This window comes from Mustela lutreola, chromosome 13, assembly GCF_030435805.1.
Source record: "Mustela lutreola isolate mMusLut2 chromosome 13, mMusLut2.pri, whole genome shotgun sequence".
Lineage (NCBI taxonomy): Eukaryota > Metazoa > Chordata > Mammalia > Carnivora > Mustelidae > Mustela > Mustela lutreola.
Genome location: NC_081302.1, coordinates 65,757,488 through 65,775,043, shown reverse-complemented (window position 1 = coordinate 65,775,043; position 17,556 = coordinate 65,757,488). Strand labels below are relative to the sequence as shown.

The window sequence follows — 17,556 nt, the reverse complement described above, 5'->3', positions numbered from 1 at the left end:
TGAAGAATACTGCCTGACAACACATTAATCAAATGATCAAGATGTACAGCATCAGTAAATTGGACAAATTAAAATTCTGTGGCTTCAACTATAGTGATAGCCCTACCACTAATGCATACTGAAGGGGGAAACAGAGACAGTGAAACTGAGGGACATTCTATAAAATAAATGGCCTATACGCTTCAAAAATGTCAAAGACATAAAAGTTAGAAAAGGTGGAGAAACTATTCCAGACTGGAGGAGAATAAAGAGACTTGAGAAATAAAGACATCATGCCATTCTGAACTACATCTTCAGTGAAACTTGAGTGGGATCTGAGGATCTTTTTTCAAGCCTATCGGATAATGTACTGAGATTTAGCCTATGCTTGAAGGGCTAGGAGAGGGCTGAGAGAGAGTAACTGACTTGGAGGGCTGGTGGCATCTGGGACAATTTGTAACAGCCTGAGCAAGGCATCCGTTGAAGGGTCTGTGGTCACCTCTGTCCGCAGTCCCTGGGCTGGCCCGACTCCAATGCATTTCCTTCCTTTCCTACCCTCCTTCTTCCTCCATCTGTGCCTCCTCGCTGCATCTGGCCCCCGTCAGACCAGGTTGGGTGGGACATGAAGGTCCAGCAGGACTGCAGAGGGCCAGCACAACCTCAGGAGAGGAGTCACTGCCACTGCTCAGACGGACAGGCTCAGCTCGCCCACTCTCATACCTGGTGAGTAGAAGGTGTGTGGTCCTCGGTGACAGCTCTGGGGGTTACTGGGTCATACCTGTCCTGAGGATCCCAGAATGTCGTGGAGTTGGAGACAGAGCTGGAGCCAGAGGGGCTGTCCTGGCATACCTAAGTCTCTATGTAGGGAACACTGTACCGTGGTGCCCACAGCCAGGCCACCCTTATTCCCTATCGGCACTTGGGCAAGTCCTCCAAATTCTTCAGCCACTTCATCTGCTCCCTGCACCAGCAGATATTCTCCACCAGGATGTGGTGCTGGGATGGCGAGAACACACTCAGCAAATATACACAGCCAGTTAATTTTTAATGTCATTTTCCTGATTCTGATGTTTTTATTGTGGTTATGTTTGTGGGAAATATACCCTGGAATATTTGGTGTGGTGGGTATCTATTTGGGATTTGATGTTTCTTTACTACAAGCTAACAGGTTAGCTTGTTGCTATTTCACTGATGCTGACAGAAGACATAAGATCTCTGGGTCAGAGACAAAGTAATCTGCTACTCACAGCACAGGAAGCAGCACCAACATCATTTGTGTCTGCTCCCCTTTCCCCCCAAGTCCCATGGGGGCAACACAGAGAGTCTAGACGGCACCTGCACAGTGGATGGTGATACAGAGGGCAACACTGAACTTGGGGTACCTGCTGTTACATGGCAAACCTTAAGCAAGACTGATTTTTGCCCAGAACATTACCTCATCCCTGAGGCTTGCTCGCTGCCAACGGAACCTGGGAATATACAAAGGGATAGAAGGGATAGAGTGTGTATCTATTAAAATGTACCAGACTTTTTGTGGCAGTATTCATATTATTCCTACTACCTCAATATCGCCCTCGCCCCGCAAGGACGATAAGAACCCTGGTTCGGATGCATCTTCTCTCTCTTTATTTCCGCAAGTCTACACACTTATATACGCTTACATGACCAATCAGTGAGCAGGGTACAGGAGGGAGCGAATCAGGCTGTGCACCTAAACGAACAACTTCGCTAGCAACCAATGCTGTTTACTTCCTCTTTGGGCGTTCTGCTTAGTCTCAGGAGGCAATCCTAACCTGGCAACTAGCCAGGCGCCATCTTTTAATGGCGGAGGCCGCCCTGGCCAGGGGCCTGCCTCCGACACCTCAAGATTGTAAGCCACTTCAGTGTCCATCACTAGAGAAGTCAGTGAATCAAAGTGAGTATCACAGTATGGAATCAAAGTGAATTATTCCTTTATTCCTTTATTCCTGCCTGAATGAAAAGGAATGAACTCCTGGTACATAAATCTTAATAAAAAATAAAATCTTACTGAATCTTACAAACATAAGGTGAAATGACCACTTGCACATACAGACCATATATATAGTGTACTGTTTCATTTATATAAAATTGAAAAGCAGACAGAACCAGACATAGATAGAAGAAGGATGAAAGAGAGAGCGCTCCTGGTGGTAGTGACTGGTAGGAGCACGAGGAAGGCTTCTGAGATACCAATTTTTATTTATTTTTTTCCCCCAATCTGGGTGGTGGTTATGTGGTTGCATCCACTTTGTCATAATTCGTTGGGATGAATACTTAAGACATGAGCCATTTCCTCAGTTGTATTTTAGCAGAAGATTTACAGGTGAAAAAAACGTGAGATATATATATGGTGTATAAGTAAAATAATACACCGATGTTTATAGGAAACACTAATAACTTTCCCATCTTCCTAGTCTCCAGGGGGATCCATTTTTAATAGAACAGTAGGCACCCTTTCCTATTTTCTCCTATTTAAACAGGCATTTATACATACATATCTCTGGCTTCTCTCTTTTGTTTCATTATTTGTGTTTACTGTTATGTGACACACTCTATCAACTTTAAAATCTGATTTTTATTTGGTAGTTTGTCATGGGATTTCCTGTAAGTTGATAGCTATAGCTGGAACTTTTATCTCTAATTTGTCCACCGACACATTCATAGTTTTACAGAAATAAGAAGATACACTGGTGTTTATTTTTAATGAAGACTTCTTTTTTCTATGCATTCCCCCTTTCCCCACACGATCTCTCCCACTTCTCAAACAACCTGCTATTTTTCCCCCTGCTTATATTATCATTTATAAATACATAATGTATATATATAATCATTTATGTATGGCAAACAAAAAAATATATATAATATATAAAGTATGTTCCCATTAATATTTTAATAATTTATAACTTATATTTAATATTTCTACTCTATCTCTTCCCAAAAAACATTTAATGAACCATTCACTCACTGAATAATCAAAGCTCCATATAGTAGACCAAAGTTCAAAATATATAAATGCACCCAACCATTATAGCATTTTATTTTTTGTTAAGATTTATTTATTTATTTGACAGACAGAGATCACAAGTAGGCAAAGAGAGGAGGAGGAAGCAGGATCCCCGCTGAGCGGAGAGCCTGATTTGGAGCTCGATCCCAGGACTCTGAGATCATGACCTGAGCAGAAGGCAGAGGCTTTAACCAACTGAGCCACCCAGGCGCCCTCCCCATTATAGCATTTTAAAGGTAGAAATAGTGTGGGTAGGTTTATTTCTCATCACAATTCAAATATAATATGAGGAATTGGGAAAAAGTACTTTCTTTCAATTAAACACAAGTCTTTATCAATGTATACCGTTTGCCTCCTACTGCTAACAAATGGAACGATTAGGCTCAATAATATACATTAATTTTTCTGTCCAATATCTGTATTTTGTTCTCCTCTCTCTGGTGGGGAAGAGCTTCCTTATTAAATCATTAATGTTATTGCTAAGGAGTTACAGGTAGCTACCAAGACGTTCTTTCGTAATACTTAATTTAAATTATCTCGTACCTTTTGAAAGATATAATTTCAAAAATAAGGTTAGTTTCTATTTTTCAAGAAAATTATCCTGTGAATTGATATGTATTTCTTTAGAAATAAGGGCTAATTAACATGTGGAATTAAAACAAACTCATGTGCTGTGGTGAGTGGTGTGAAGTGTATAAACCTGGTGATTCACCAACCTGTACCCCTGGGGCTAATAATACATTATATGTTAATAAAAATAAATAAAAATAAAAAAATTTAAAAGGCTAATATTAACTTCATGGGAGTTTACAAAATTTTTAGGTTGCTTCGGAAAGTTAAATGGAGATGAACATCAATTCAGTAAGTTTAAGAGATATTCTCAGTTTAAAATTCCATCATAAATCTGTGTCAAGTATGGAAAATATATAGACATATACTTCATGAGTTAGTTTTTGTCTTGACATCAATTTCCTATCAGAGGCTAGGGATTTATAAGCTTTTCATTGTTAGTAACAGGAATAATGATATTGCCTATACTTTATCCTAAAAAATAGAAAGGAGATAGACTTTAGAAACAGGACTCTGAAGAGCCAGCCTAGAGTTACACAGGAGAAACAGGGGATTTCTCTTTGTGTATCACCAACCATCCAATAATGTTTTCTAGGGCTGAGGTCCCAAAGAGAGATGGGTCAGGCTTGGGGCCCCTGCCTGGGGTGACAGGATCTGTTTGCTTTTTGTTCTATAATTTGTTTTTTTTTTTTTAAAGATTTTATTTATTTCTTTGGCAAAGACAGATCACAAGTAGGCAAAGAGGCAGGCAGAGAGAGAGGAGGAAGCAGACTCCCAGCCAAGCCGAAAGCCCGATGCGGGGCTCTATCCCAGGACCCTGAGATCATGACTTGAGCCAAAGGCAGAGGCTTTAACACACTGAACCACCCAGGAGCCCCTGTTCTATAATTTGTTATTCAGGATTTGGAATCATCTCATCCTGATGAAAGAGATATCTGTTTTCTCTTACCTGAGATTATTAGAACACACTGTTTTTCCTCTTTCAGACACAAGGAATATGGCTGGGCTTAATATTATGGGGTCCATATTTTATCAGGCCTCTCTCACTATGCTGCTGGGACTTCACAAACGTCGCTGTTTACGTGTAGTCACTCCTCCCGTCTTTGCTGTGCACTTCTCTCTCCAGGTACTAAGCACCAGCTCTTTGGGTCGCTTCGTTCCTTAGTCTCATGATCAAATTTCTTGTTGAGAAGGAAGCACTCCAGCCCTGCCACCAGGCAGCTCTTTAAACAGAAGGGCTGTAAACTGCCAACTGAATAACCCCAGGGGTCAGCTATTCAATACGAGGGATGTAATCATTCATAATCATATGTCAATTGCTGGAGAGCACAATTCAAATTCTGCTAACCAGGTACTGTTGACAGCTTTGCTATCAAATCTCCCAAACTAGAATCTCACCTGATTTAGGTCTTGCTGTTTCTGTGCATTTAATGTTTTAAGCTGACAAAAAAATTGCATTGCATTAATATTTAAAATTAAAATCGATGATTACTCTAGCACAATGACAGAATGCTGCTGCTGAATGCTATTGGATTTCTCATTAATATTAATTTGCAGTTTGTAGGGAAACGGTTTAACAACGGAGCTACACACATGTAATTCAAATATTGATTAACTGGGCCATAAATCTATGATCATGAAAAAAATTGCTCTTGACCATCTGTGTTTGATTTTTGGTCTTAGCATATTCAAAATCCATCATATCTCAGGAATAACATGTAATGTATTTTTTATAGTATGTTAGTTATTAGCAAATATTTTCCAATTTTCTTCTTTTAAAGACTATTTATTTATTTGTCAGATTCAGAGAGAGAGAGAGAGAGCACAGGCAAGGGAGCGGCAAGCAGAGGAAGAAGCAGGCTCCCTGCTGAGCAAGGAGCCTGATGGAGCCTGATGTGACATGGAATTCAATCTCAGGACCCTGGGATCATGACCTGAGCCTAAGGCAGATGCTTAACTGACTGAGCCACCCAGGTGCCCCAGCCTCAGCTTTAATTAAAAAGTACACTGCTACATTATCTCTAGGAAAAGACTCTGATGTATTTCAAGCACCAATGGGGTGTGTGTGTGTATTTTAGACTTTTATCCTGGTAGGTTAGTAACAGTCTTAGTCTTAAAACCATATTTGCAACTAGTTCTTCTGATTGCTACATAGTCAAAACTTAGTGTGGAAGATGACAAAGTCAGCCCTGCAAAAAAATGATGTAACTTCCATTACCTAAATTGCCTTCATTGTCTGTGTCAACAGACCATGGCTGGATGACATCACACTGAATTAATCAACTTAATAATTCTTGTTATCAACAAGACAGCCAGTCCTCTAAAATCAGCTTGTATGTAATCAATTACTGAACTGGTTAATATGAAAAACTAGTTAATAAGTCATAGGGCCAAACCTACCTATCAAAATCTGACATCCCTTTTTGTTTTTAAAACAGTATCTTCTATAAATGTTAGTCAATAAATAAGAATGGAAATGATCAACGTAACTGAGATATGCCAGATGACTTCAAAACAGCACAGCATGTTCCTTGGAAATGGCCTTTAGAGATTTGGTATCTCTTTCTCCTCCAAATCATAGAGTCAGGCCACGGAAGGGAACTTCAATTTGATGTTCCACCAAATGGGAAGTCTCTTCTGCATCTCCCCGAGGGATTGTCAGCTGGCTCCTGCTTTACCACTCCCAGTGAGAATGAATTTATGTATAACCATTCTCTTATTGGGCAGCGCTAAATGATGGAAGGAAATTTTATTTCCAAATTTTTCACAGAAATGCCAATTCTTCTGTGAGTCAGTTCTGTGTGATTTCCAGTTTCACATTGTTCTCTGGTATCACAATGCCTCCTAAAGCATGCATACTGCATGCCAAGAAATTTGTAGAATAATTCTTAGGAACAGAAACACCCAGTGCCTTCACTTAAGGTGTTTATCACCTGCTCATAGAAGAAATAGTACATGCGCATATTTATTTCTAATTCATGTGCCAAAGAGAATCTTCAAGTTCTACGAACTTATGTGCAGATGAGGTTAAAAAAGAACTATACCCAAATGGAAAGAGGTTGCATGGAGAAGAAGCCTGATAGGTGGAGATACTGAGGTCAAGTGGGGAGAACATTCGAGGCAGAAGGGAGGGCGTGTGCATCGTGAGGACAAAAATATTGGGTATGTTTAGAAATAAGGAGTAGAAACCTGGGATGCAGCATAAAATAAAGATGTGAGTGAAATAAAAGGCTTGGGATCCAATCACAGAGTACCTGGGAGCCAGAAATAGCCGTATGGACTTGATCTTCTACACCAGCGTTCTCCAAGGTGGGGCGTCAGCTCTGTGAGGTACCTGGGAATGCACTAGGGTGTGAAGAGACATCGAAATTCCAGCGAGTTTTCATTTTTAATCTTAAAAACTGAAAAAAAAAAAGCATTACTAAAATTTACTCTCTTGGGAAGAGTGAGTGTCCCAGAATGCTAAGCAGTTTGCTAGTTTTTGGTGAGTTGCTCACTGAGACATACGTTATCTGCCCTTCAGGGAGTTTGCAGATTTGGGGTCCCAGGTGGATTTATAGACTATGGTATCTAATTTTAACTAAATGTGTGCTCACAAAATGGCACACAATTTTAAAGAATTCCTTCCAAGAACCTACAGATTGAAGACAAGACTAATGACACAATCACAGATAAATAAAAAGCAGTGTTTCTTTTACACTAAGGGCAAGGTGTTCAGCAGCCACGTTATAAAACACAGATCCCACAAGAAATAACTGTTCCAAAAAACTATACTTGACATATGAGTATAGATCTGATTTTATTTACAATGAACCCTTCCACAAATGGTATGAGATACATGATGCCTTTGTGAAATCTTGAGGCATTATTTTTTTCTTTTTGCCAGGGCAGCCCTTAAAGTAGGTATTTAACTAAAATGAACTTGGAACAGGAACAGCAACCTCTGTTACTGTACCATGAAGTATTAGCCAAAATTTCAGAAATAATGAGTCATGTATATGCCATAAATATGAAAAAATGTACATAAAATGTATATGCCATAAATATGAATAAATACGTAAAATCTACTCATACAAAACAGTTAAGCATAAATGATACATTATATGCTATCTAAATAATCATATTAATGATAAAAATTTAGAGAGCTAGAATGTTCTCTGAACCATTAATAAAGTAATTATTCAAATATTTTTTTATTATCTCTTAACTCGACTTTTTACATTTTTATGTCTGTTTAAGAACATATCTAATATTTTTGAACAGTCATAACTTCAATATACACTTATAAATACATGCGTGTATGCACAAAGCACATTCTCAAAATGTTATACCTGAGAGGGGGGTGGTAGTTTTTTAAATTTTGAGAAACCACCACTCTACATTTTGGATGAGGGATTCATTAGAGGTTTTGATCCAGGAAGTGATACATCAGTACATTGAGAAATATCAAGAACTGTAGGAGAAAAAATGGTACCGATGTGCTAAAAAAAGAGACGATTTGATAATGAACTGTCAAGGAGAAAGAAGGGAGGTGACTGATAAATTTGTTGAGATAATTCAGGGCTTGAATAAAGGAGAAAGCAGTGGAAACTGGAAGGAGAAGCTAAAGGCCACAGGTACTGTGGAGGTAAGATCTGCAGGATTCCAGTAAATGATTTGTTACTAGAGAAAGGGAGAGGAGTCACAGAGGAAAACCAAAGGTAGCCGTAAGTTTCTCCTTCAGATAACTGAATGCAGGATGAGGACCTTCCGACAAAAATAGAAATACTATGCTTTCAGTCTGGTTTAGAAGACAATAGATTTTCTCCAATTTGGGTCACAGTTTATTTAAATAAATCCATCTATCCATTTATTCATATTAATTTTTAATTTCCTCCAAAAACACTTAATCAACTCCCATATATTTCAGAAACTGCATAAAGAGTCAAGTATCCAAAGATAAACGAGATTGTTTAGCCTCAGGGAGCTCACAGATTAGTGGGAATAATAAAAATGTATCGATAATGATATATAATGGGAGACGTGCAATTACAGAACCATCTGTACAGGGGTTTGCAAGCACAGGGAAGGGCCACCTGGCCTGGCTGGGAAAATTTTTGGAAGATGAGGCTCTGGAGAAGAATAAAAGAATGACTACGTGCTGGTAGCTAGGCAGAGGGGACAGAGTGGCCAAGGCATGGTGCAGGTATGTGAGACACTCAAGCAGGAGTTCAACAGAAATCAGATTCCCTGTGACAGGTGGACTGCTTAATTCTGCTAAGAGGTCATGGGCTCATCTATTCTGAAAAGAAAATCAATAGCAATCAATGAAAAGTGGAAGGCTATCAGGTCTATGCAGAATGAAAACCTAAAATGAAGGAAAAAGATATGGTTTCTATCCTAAAGCTGCAGCATAGAAGGTGAACGATGAAAATTTTAACTGCGGCTATTGAAATTGGAGACATTACCATCCAGTTATTAAATGTGGTCAGTGTTAAATGAGGGAGGCTAGCACGCACCCCTGCAGATGAGGCCCACGGGAACAGACAAACACAATTAGAAGCTTGTTTCTGGAGAACGCACGGCATCCATATAGGGAAAGAGGGCACAACCAGAGCTCCAGAAAGTACATGGATGCTTGCGGCGTACTATTAAAGCGTGTATTTACATATGTGCCAGATGAAACTTGAGGCTGAAAGAGGATAGGAGATATGCGAAACTATACATGCTCTGCCTGAAAATGTGAAACCGTTGTGTGAGATGGGCAAAATGGAAAGATTGTTGTTTAGTTCCGCCGATGGTGGTGTGAGATCGCTCAGAATAAACGTGGCGAGTAAGTGTCACTTCACGGATGATGTGCGATACCCTGCACATATTTTATGTCCTCAGATCCCCCCTACTTGTTCAGTCGGGTGGTGCTGCCAAAGTTTGCAGGTGAGACTAAGACTTGCAGGCAAAAGGTGGGCTGCCCGATGTCTTGCCGCGGCAAGGTGAGACTCAGATTGGGTTTTCTGCCGCCCAGACCAAGCACCTACCACCTCACTAGCGGTTTTCGAATGGGCTCCATGGAGGTCCCATTTCGGTGTCAGGGGCAGTGTGGCAGACTTCTGTAACTTGTGGGCCATCAAGCACCATTCCCCCTTCCATCAATTGTTTTGGAGAATCATCTTTTGATAATTGAGGGTTTTTTTTCTTTTCTTTCCTTCTTTCTTTTTCCTTTTTTTTTTTTTTTTTTTTTTTTGCTTAAATGTGTATGGATAGCTTTTGCATGCAGAAAGAAATTCTCACATCTGCATTCATTTTCATTAATAGTCAACACAAAAAATTTTTTAAATTGTCGATACAGCTTATAAAGTAAATCCACTTATAAACCTAGTGGTTGCTAATTAGTACTCAGTTCATTTTTTTTAAAGATTTTATTTATTTATTTGACAGAGATCACAAGTAGGCAGAGAGGCAGGCAGAGAGAGAGGAGGAAGCAGGCTCCCCGCTGAGCAGAGAGCCTGATGCGGGGCTCCATCCCAGGACCCTGGAATCATGACCGGAGCTGAAGGCAGAGGCTTTAACCCACTGAGCCACCCAGGCGCCCCTTTCAGTTCATTTTTTAATGTAAGATATTAAATTTCCCCAAGCTCTTAAGTACAGCTTACAAATTTAAGTCATATATTATGTTAAACATTTCACATTAAAGTCATGTAAATTGTATGTTGTCCTAAATAATTTAAGGTCTTTGTAAACGTGATTGCTTTAATTATCTGAAACTTTTCAACTTCAAATATTTAATATATCTGGTTTTCTAAAGTACTTTAAACAGATAAGTGGAATTATAAATCTAATACACAACATTTTCTTAAGTACTTAAATAAATCTTAGAAATCTAATAATAAGATTTGATGATTCAGATTTATTTAAACTGGTAAAAATTTATCAAATATTATACCTATTAAATTTAAAAATCATAAAAAACCCTTTAAATTAAAATTATAAGTTTAATATGCCAGATTTAATAGATTTAAAAAGGCAACACACATTTTTCAGATGATTATATACTGCTCAAATTTTCCATTTTCTTTTTTATTTATTTTCTGCAGCTGTGGTCACCTGGATTTCCCCTTAATGTTCTAAATTTGTTATAGATATACTGATACCAAGGATTTGATTTTATCATTCTTTTTTCTCTGGTTATTTTTACATCTTTCTGGTGTTACTAAGTCTTTTATCATCTCTTTACTCAAAAAACTTCAGGTGATGATCAGAGATTCTGGACAGGGACCTGGAACCTACTGGTAATTTCCAGGATAACTACCTGAGCTGCCTATTAATATACCCAACCTGTTCATATAGAAAAGAGGCTTTTCAAATCCTTGCATTTTCTCACAAATGGTTTCATCTGGCCATTTGAAGCCATTTTATTTTTACCAGACTCTGACACAAATCTTACTAATTATAAGCCTTACACCACCCAGTTGCAATTAACCTCTATTGTCAGCTCAAAGTTAATGAAATCTTCAGGACAGTGCCCACCTCTCACCTGTGCTATGGTTATAACTAATATCTTTACTCCCTAGTTGATTTTGCACCTTTCTTATATAGATTGCTTCCTTATCTGTTGCCCAGACCACAGATTTATTGCTGTTCGGTTGGCCAGAATTGCCTTTCTGGTGTTGTGTGGTATTGGGTTGGGATCGTAAATCATGATGTTCTGACCAGTGGATGGGCATGTGGCCAAAGTGGACTTGCTTCAGGACTTTTAATGTTGAGCAAAGGCAAATTAAAAACAACAAAAAAAATGAACACACACACACACACACACACACACACACACACACACACACACACCAGAACTAGCAGGAGCTCCCTAAACAAGAAGTGGTTCCAAACACTGAGATCTATTGCTACTGGTTGCCAGTTGAGTCTCCAGCCTTCCCTTCAGTCCTTTGAGACTTCAGATCCTCCCAATAAGTTACCCCGTCAGTTATTTTGCAACCCCAAACTCCAAGTGACCCAGGCAGCCTAGAGGATGCTGTACTGATGAAGAAGGGGCTGTACTTAGCCCCTTCTAAGGGGCTAAGGAGAAAGGGCAGGAGTCCTGACCCATGCCTTAGTCAGATCAGCCACACTGTTATCCGTCCTGTCAATTTCATTTGAAGAAGGTCTTAAATCACTGTATTGTTACCAAGGTGTGAGATTATTACACCCATGACTGCTAAGGTCCGGAGAATTTTAAGGACAAACTGAAGGATAACAAGTACTAAAGGACATATGCTTGAATAAAACAGAAAATGAGAAACTTGAGGCAGCTTTCAAAATTCATGGTGCATCAAAGAGGATAGAGAAATCAGGATATATTTCAATGTGAGAAGACTCCATGCCTAAAAATTGAGGACTGAGCAATAAGGTCAAATAATAAGAGGTATGAATGGGTGCCTGGGTGACTAAGTTAGTTAAATGTCTGCCTTCAACTCAGGTCATGATCTCAGGGTCCTGGGATTGAGCAGTGAATTGGGCTCCCTGCTCAGCGGGGAGTCTGTGTCTCCCTCTTCCTCTGCACCACCCCCATCATTCGCCATTCGTATCTTCTCTCTCTTTCTCTCTCATCCTCTCTGTCTCAAATAAATAAATAAAATCTTAAAAAATAATTAAGAGATATGAAAAAGGGACCAGGAAGTCCTTATTAAAGATGTGTAGGAAATATGTGATTATTACTTCAAAGTCCCTAAGAAAAATATGCAGCAATGACAGAACATGTTAGGAGTAGGACTTCCACAGAGAAACTGATTTAACTAAAAATGAAAACTAAACCTCTCATACTTGATTTCTTAGCTTTTCCATAAACTAGAGCATGGGCACATGCTTTAGGTTCAACTAATCAGACACACAAACATAGAAACACAATCCCAGGATACAAAGGTACTGGCACTGTGGAAAATTCTTCCCAGAGGTGGCACAGCTGTTTCTAATGGCAGCAGAGCCAATGTGGCCAGTGGCCAGTGGCCAGTGGTAGGCGAGATGTATGGAATCAACCAAAGAATCTAGGGTGCAGATTGGGGGCTAGTGACAATTTCAATGAATTGGTCTTGGAGTAATTTCAACCATACGTCTGGCTACATGGCTCCCCTCTGTTTCTGCCTATTTTCTGAGCTTGATTCTCCAGTTTTCATGAGGATTCTTTGATTCGTCCAACAGTAACTAATCCTTAAGGAAAAGATGGGGAAATCTAGTATTTTCTACCTGGTGTAATTAATTCTAGAAAAAAAAAAACTGGCTAATATTAAGGGATGGAATTTGGGGAGCCTATGGTAAGCAATGACTAAGTTAATCATCACCTGTGGTCACTCTGGAATAATATGCCTATTATTGGCAAGGTTTTGAAGGACCATGTGTCCTCCGCTGCAAAGGAAGTTCTTCATGATCAGGTGAACAAAATGGCCAACTCTATGGATGTCAGTCATCCTCCTTTCTAACCACCCACATGTTTGTTCACTTGGGCCCATGAACAAAGAAAAATGGTGACAATAGCAGTTGCAACAATGTGAATTTCCTTTCACCTGCACATCAGTTTTGCTGAGTGCCCAAATTTGCCAGCTGCAACCAAATCTGAGTATCTGGGATATTAACATACCCTAGAAGAACTAGCCATCTTTGTGTAATTAGATTCCTTCCCTCATGTAGGGAGAAATATTTTGTTCTACTGAACTACAATTTGCCTCCTTTTTCTACCATCCATTGACTTACCTAATGCCTTATTTACCACCATGATTTCATATGCAACATTGTTTCTCACCTAGGAAATTGCGTTATAGTGAAAGAAATAATGTAATGCCTATGAAATTCATTAGTCTTATGATATATTCCATTGTAAAGAAGCAACTACAAAATAGTGATAAAAGCTATTAAGGATTTATTACCACAACAGCCAGAAGACAACATCTTGTAAGTTTAGGGTACATGCTCTCCTCTAACCTGGAGGTCAGTATTTGTCCTGTTTCTCCCATACCCAGAATAGATGATGAAGGATAAAGGAGGTAGGTAGGAATGGCATCTCGTATTACATTTATTACCCACTCGCAAAAAATATTATTCTTTGTCTCCAAGCCTGGCACTGCTGCTGATACTGACTCTGGGATTCTGTGATTCTGTGTTGCTTGAACATCTATTGGCTTCTGAAAGTATGAGAATAGAGGCACATTATTGCAGAGCTTAGATCTTGTGATTCAAAGTGTCAGGGCCCAAGAGATCTTACACATATCAGGGGTAGTAAGAGTTGTCCCAGTTGAAGTGGATGATGGGAATCCCAGGGGCACTGGGTGAACAACCATATGGTTGCGCAGAGTAACCAATCCTGACCATACAGGGGAGGTTGGGTTTGGCTATATAATACAGCTAGAAAGAAATAGGGACTGAACTTCAAGAATTCTCTGAGTACTTCCTAGGACCCCATGTCCTGGGGCAAAATTATAAGGAAAGTACAGTAACTTAATAAAGCCAGATCCATCAGATGTCCTGCTTTTTTCAGAAGCACTTTGGGTCCCTCAATGGGTAAAGAACTTTGGTCAGGGGATGTGTTGGTCGAAGACAAAGGATCATGGAAAGAATAGAAATCATATATGCTGGTACAGGTTTGTGACAGTTGCAGAAGTAAAAACTGACATTTAACCCTGTTTTCTATTATGTCATATTCTTTGAATAACACTTTTTAAAAGATGGGTCTTTGTGGTTAATTTACAGTTTAATCCAGAAGTTACATGATATTGGGGAAAGACCATAACAAAGCCAGAAAGAAATTTGACTTTGAGCTAAAAAGAAAAAAAGATTCAATTTTAGGTTGTTCTTTAGGGGATGAAGTAAGTGAGATTTTGGTTAGGGGGTAAATCAATTGCATTAAATTAGGCAAAAATATTTTTTAAGGATAAGTATGGGAAGAAGAGTGTGTGTTAATATTATCCACCTAAAGGGATCAACTGGGTGCACATTTGCCACATATGTAGGTGTGTATGTGTGCAACAGGGGGTGACACAGTCTGTGAATATTCTTTCTATTGGTGAATAACTTTCTCAGTTCCCCTGACAATGGGCACAAATCTTTTCCCTCAGCTCTGCCAATGAAAAGCACCTGTCCTAGACTCTGAAACAAGAGAAAGCTGCACAGAAAGCAGAGACAGTGGATAATTCTTCAGGAATGGTAAAGTTTTAAGCAACATGGTCTCCAGAGATGGCACCGGCAGTTGTGCCGTGGAGGAACCTTACGTGTTGGGTCAGGAGTGTGGGTGTGGTGACCTGTGAACCCCAGCATCCAGCAGTAATGATGACGGGGTCCATGATGAGCTGCTGTGTGGAGTGATTTTGGCAAGTGTTACATGTGGCCTATCTCCTTTTGTTCTGAGCGTGGTTCCTTATCCTGCCTATCAATTCTGAGACTTATCCAGTATCCTTTTGTTAAATGAATCCCTCTTTAAGTCACCCGTAGTCAGCTCCTATGAATTGCAATTAAGAGCTCTAACTCATAAAGCCATAAATCTTCATTTCAATACTTTTCATTCAGTAAAGCCTTCAGTAAGCAAGCCAGTAAGTCCAAGGCCTCGTGGCAGAAACGAGTGAGGCAAAAATGAGTGACACAGTCCCCGTCATCCACGTACTGAGATGTCTAGTGGGAAAACAACACATACATAAATCATTTTAAAAATAATCATATAACAAGTTATAATAGGTGTTGTATATTAAATTCTATGGAATCTGCTTAAGGAATGAACTAGTTCTGCCCAAAGAGAAGTGGGGAGCTTTGTGAGCTGGAAGGACAAAGAGGATTTTACCAGCTTCACAGGAGGAGACACTCCTGGAAGAGTGGGTTGTATGAGCCAAAATATAGTTTGTGATGTGTTTGTCACCCAGAAAACACTAGCATGTGGCAATCATAGGCAAATGACTAGAAAAAGACCAGAGTGACACTGTAAGATGTGATTATGAAGGCCTGTGTGTATCATACTAAACAGTTCTCTTCTTCAATAATTACCAACATGGTTTTTAAAGCAAATAGTGACAGACCCAATCTGTTTTAGAAAAATAATGTTAGTGTCAGTGTGGAGGCATTAAAGAACCATATCAAGCCAATACCAGCAAAGAACACATTTGAATGTTTAGCTACAAAAGTTTTTGCCTACATTCCAAGTGGGAAATATATACAACTCGAAACCAAAACAGAGGATGCATTAGTAGAATTTGATGACTAACTGCCAATATAGCTGGAACTAGCGATGTGATCTAAAGTTAGCCATATATCCTTAGAAAGGTTTTCTTAGTCTTGGATTACTCATCAATCACAATCCATCAATTACTAGTTACATGATAACATGGTAATGATCCTTATGCTGCAGGGTAGTTATCAGGATAAGAAGAGCATATTAAAAAGATCTAGCATTGAGCCTGAATATCAATAAATTTGAATGTTAAGGAATGGGAGCTATTGCTATTAATGCAGTACAAATAGAGAGGGTTGAAAATTCTATTTTATGACTCACCAGACATGGCTTAATAAATCATATTATATTTTGATGAAACCACAATGACCACTATTATTTCCACTTATTTCAGAAGCCAAGGAGCAAGAAAGCTTAAATAACAATCCAAAGGAGAAGAGGGGGATTTTGGGGAGGCCCTCCTTTCAACCATTACTTGGAAGGTAAGAATCTCCATGTTTTACTCTACATCATGGTTCCTCTGTAGGTACATAAGAATGCTTCAGTCTTCCTTATGTATGTATTTATTTTCCCAAGAAATTAGAATATTTAAATCAGAGCCTGTCTTTTCAATATTTTAGTGCTGTAGTATATTAAGGAGCTCAGTATATGAAATTATCTTTTACATTTTCATGAAAAGAAAACCTTTAATTATATATTTATATACACACACACACACACATACATATATAACATAGGTTTCTGATGAGGTTCACCCTAATATTTACTTTAACTTTTGAAAAACATTGATTTTAAGCACTTAACTTATAATTTATAGTTAGTCTTATAGAACATATGATAATTAAGGAAACATTAAAAACAAACAAATGGATTTATTTATTTATTTTTAACATTTTATTTATTTATCAGACAGAGATCACAAGCAGGCAGAGAGGCAGGCAGAGAGAGAGGGGGAAGCAGGCTTCCCGCTGAGCAGAGAGCCCCATGCAGGGCTCGATCCCAGGACCCTGAGATCATGACCTGAGCCGAAGGCAGAGGCTTTAACCCACTGAGCCACCCAGGTTCCCCATACAAATGGATTTAAATGTTTAAATTGTACAATAATTTTCATCTTCATATTACCACATATTATTCTAATTTTCAAATAATTTTGTTTCTTGTTTCTACAACTGCAAATTCAGAGAAAAACAAGTGAGCAAAGAAGAGGAGGCCATAATTGCCCTACTTTGATAATCTGTTAATAGATTCAGCAGCAGATGGGTAAGATTAGAAATTGTCAATCCATTTGGAAAGGTACAAATAAAAAGTGAAAGCCTCCCTTCCCTAGGAATGCAATCCTGAAAAAATGAAAAAGCTTTAATTTACATGTATCTATAAGGGACCACACTATATGCATTATAATGTACCCCATTTTTTTCACATACTGTAATTTGGAATTCTTTCCACATTAGCATTTAAATCTCCTTCACAGCAGATAAATTGCATAGCACTGTACTGAGTGAACGGACCATAATTTATTTGTTCAGTACTTTACTGATGGACACTGATTGTTTCCAGTTTCTCTTTCTCTAGCTCCCTCCCTCTTCTTTATTTTCCCCCAGTAGCACTTTAAAGTTTCCTTCATCGGGACCTATATATTTACTGAATTCACAGGGTCTTTTGCACGTTTTCTTTTTTGCTATTTGAGCCATTTCTTCTTTACTTGCCAGAATTGGGATAAGTGATTTTGTCAGATATCTATATATATCTATATCTATATATACAATATGGCAAAAGGTGAGTTAAGGACAAAAGCTAAATGGTTAGTGTT

The 17,556-nt window shown here is 38.8% G+C and overlaps 1 long non-coding RNA gene across 1 annotated transcript; it reads left to right on the top strand.

Moving 5' to 3' along the window:
- The first annotated feature begins 1,677 nt into the window (after positions 1 to 1,677).
- LOC131813517 (uncharacterized) lies at positions 1,678 to 16,221 on the top strand. The gene is made up of 3 exons (XR_009346851.1): positions 1,678 to 1,894; positions 14,647 to 14,734; positions 16,141 to 16,221. It is a non-coding gene; the product is annotated as an uncharacterized LOC131813517 (long non-coding RNA).
- The last annotated feature ends 1,335 nt before the right edge of the window (positions 16,222 to 17,556 follow it).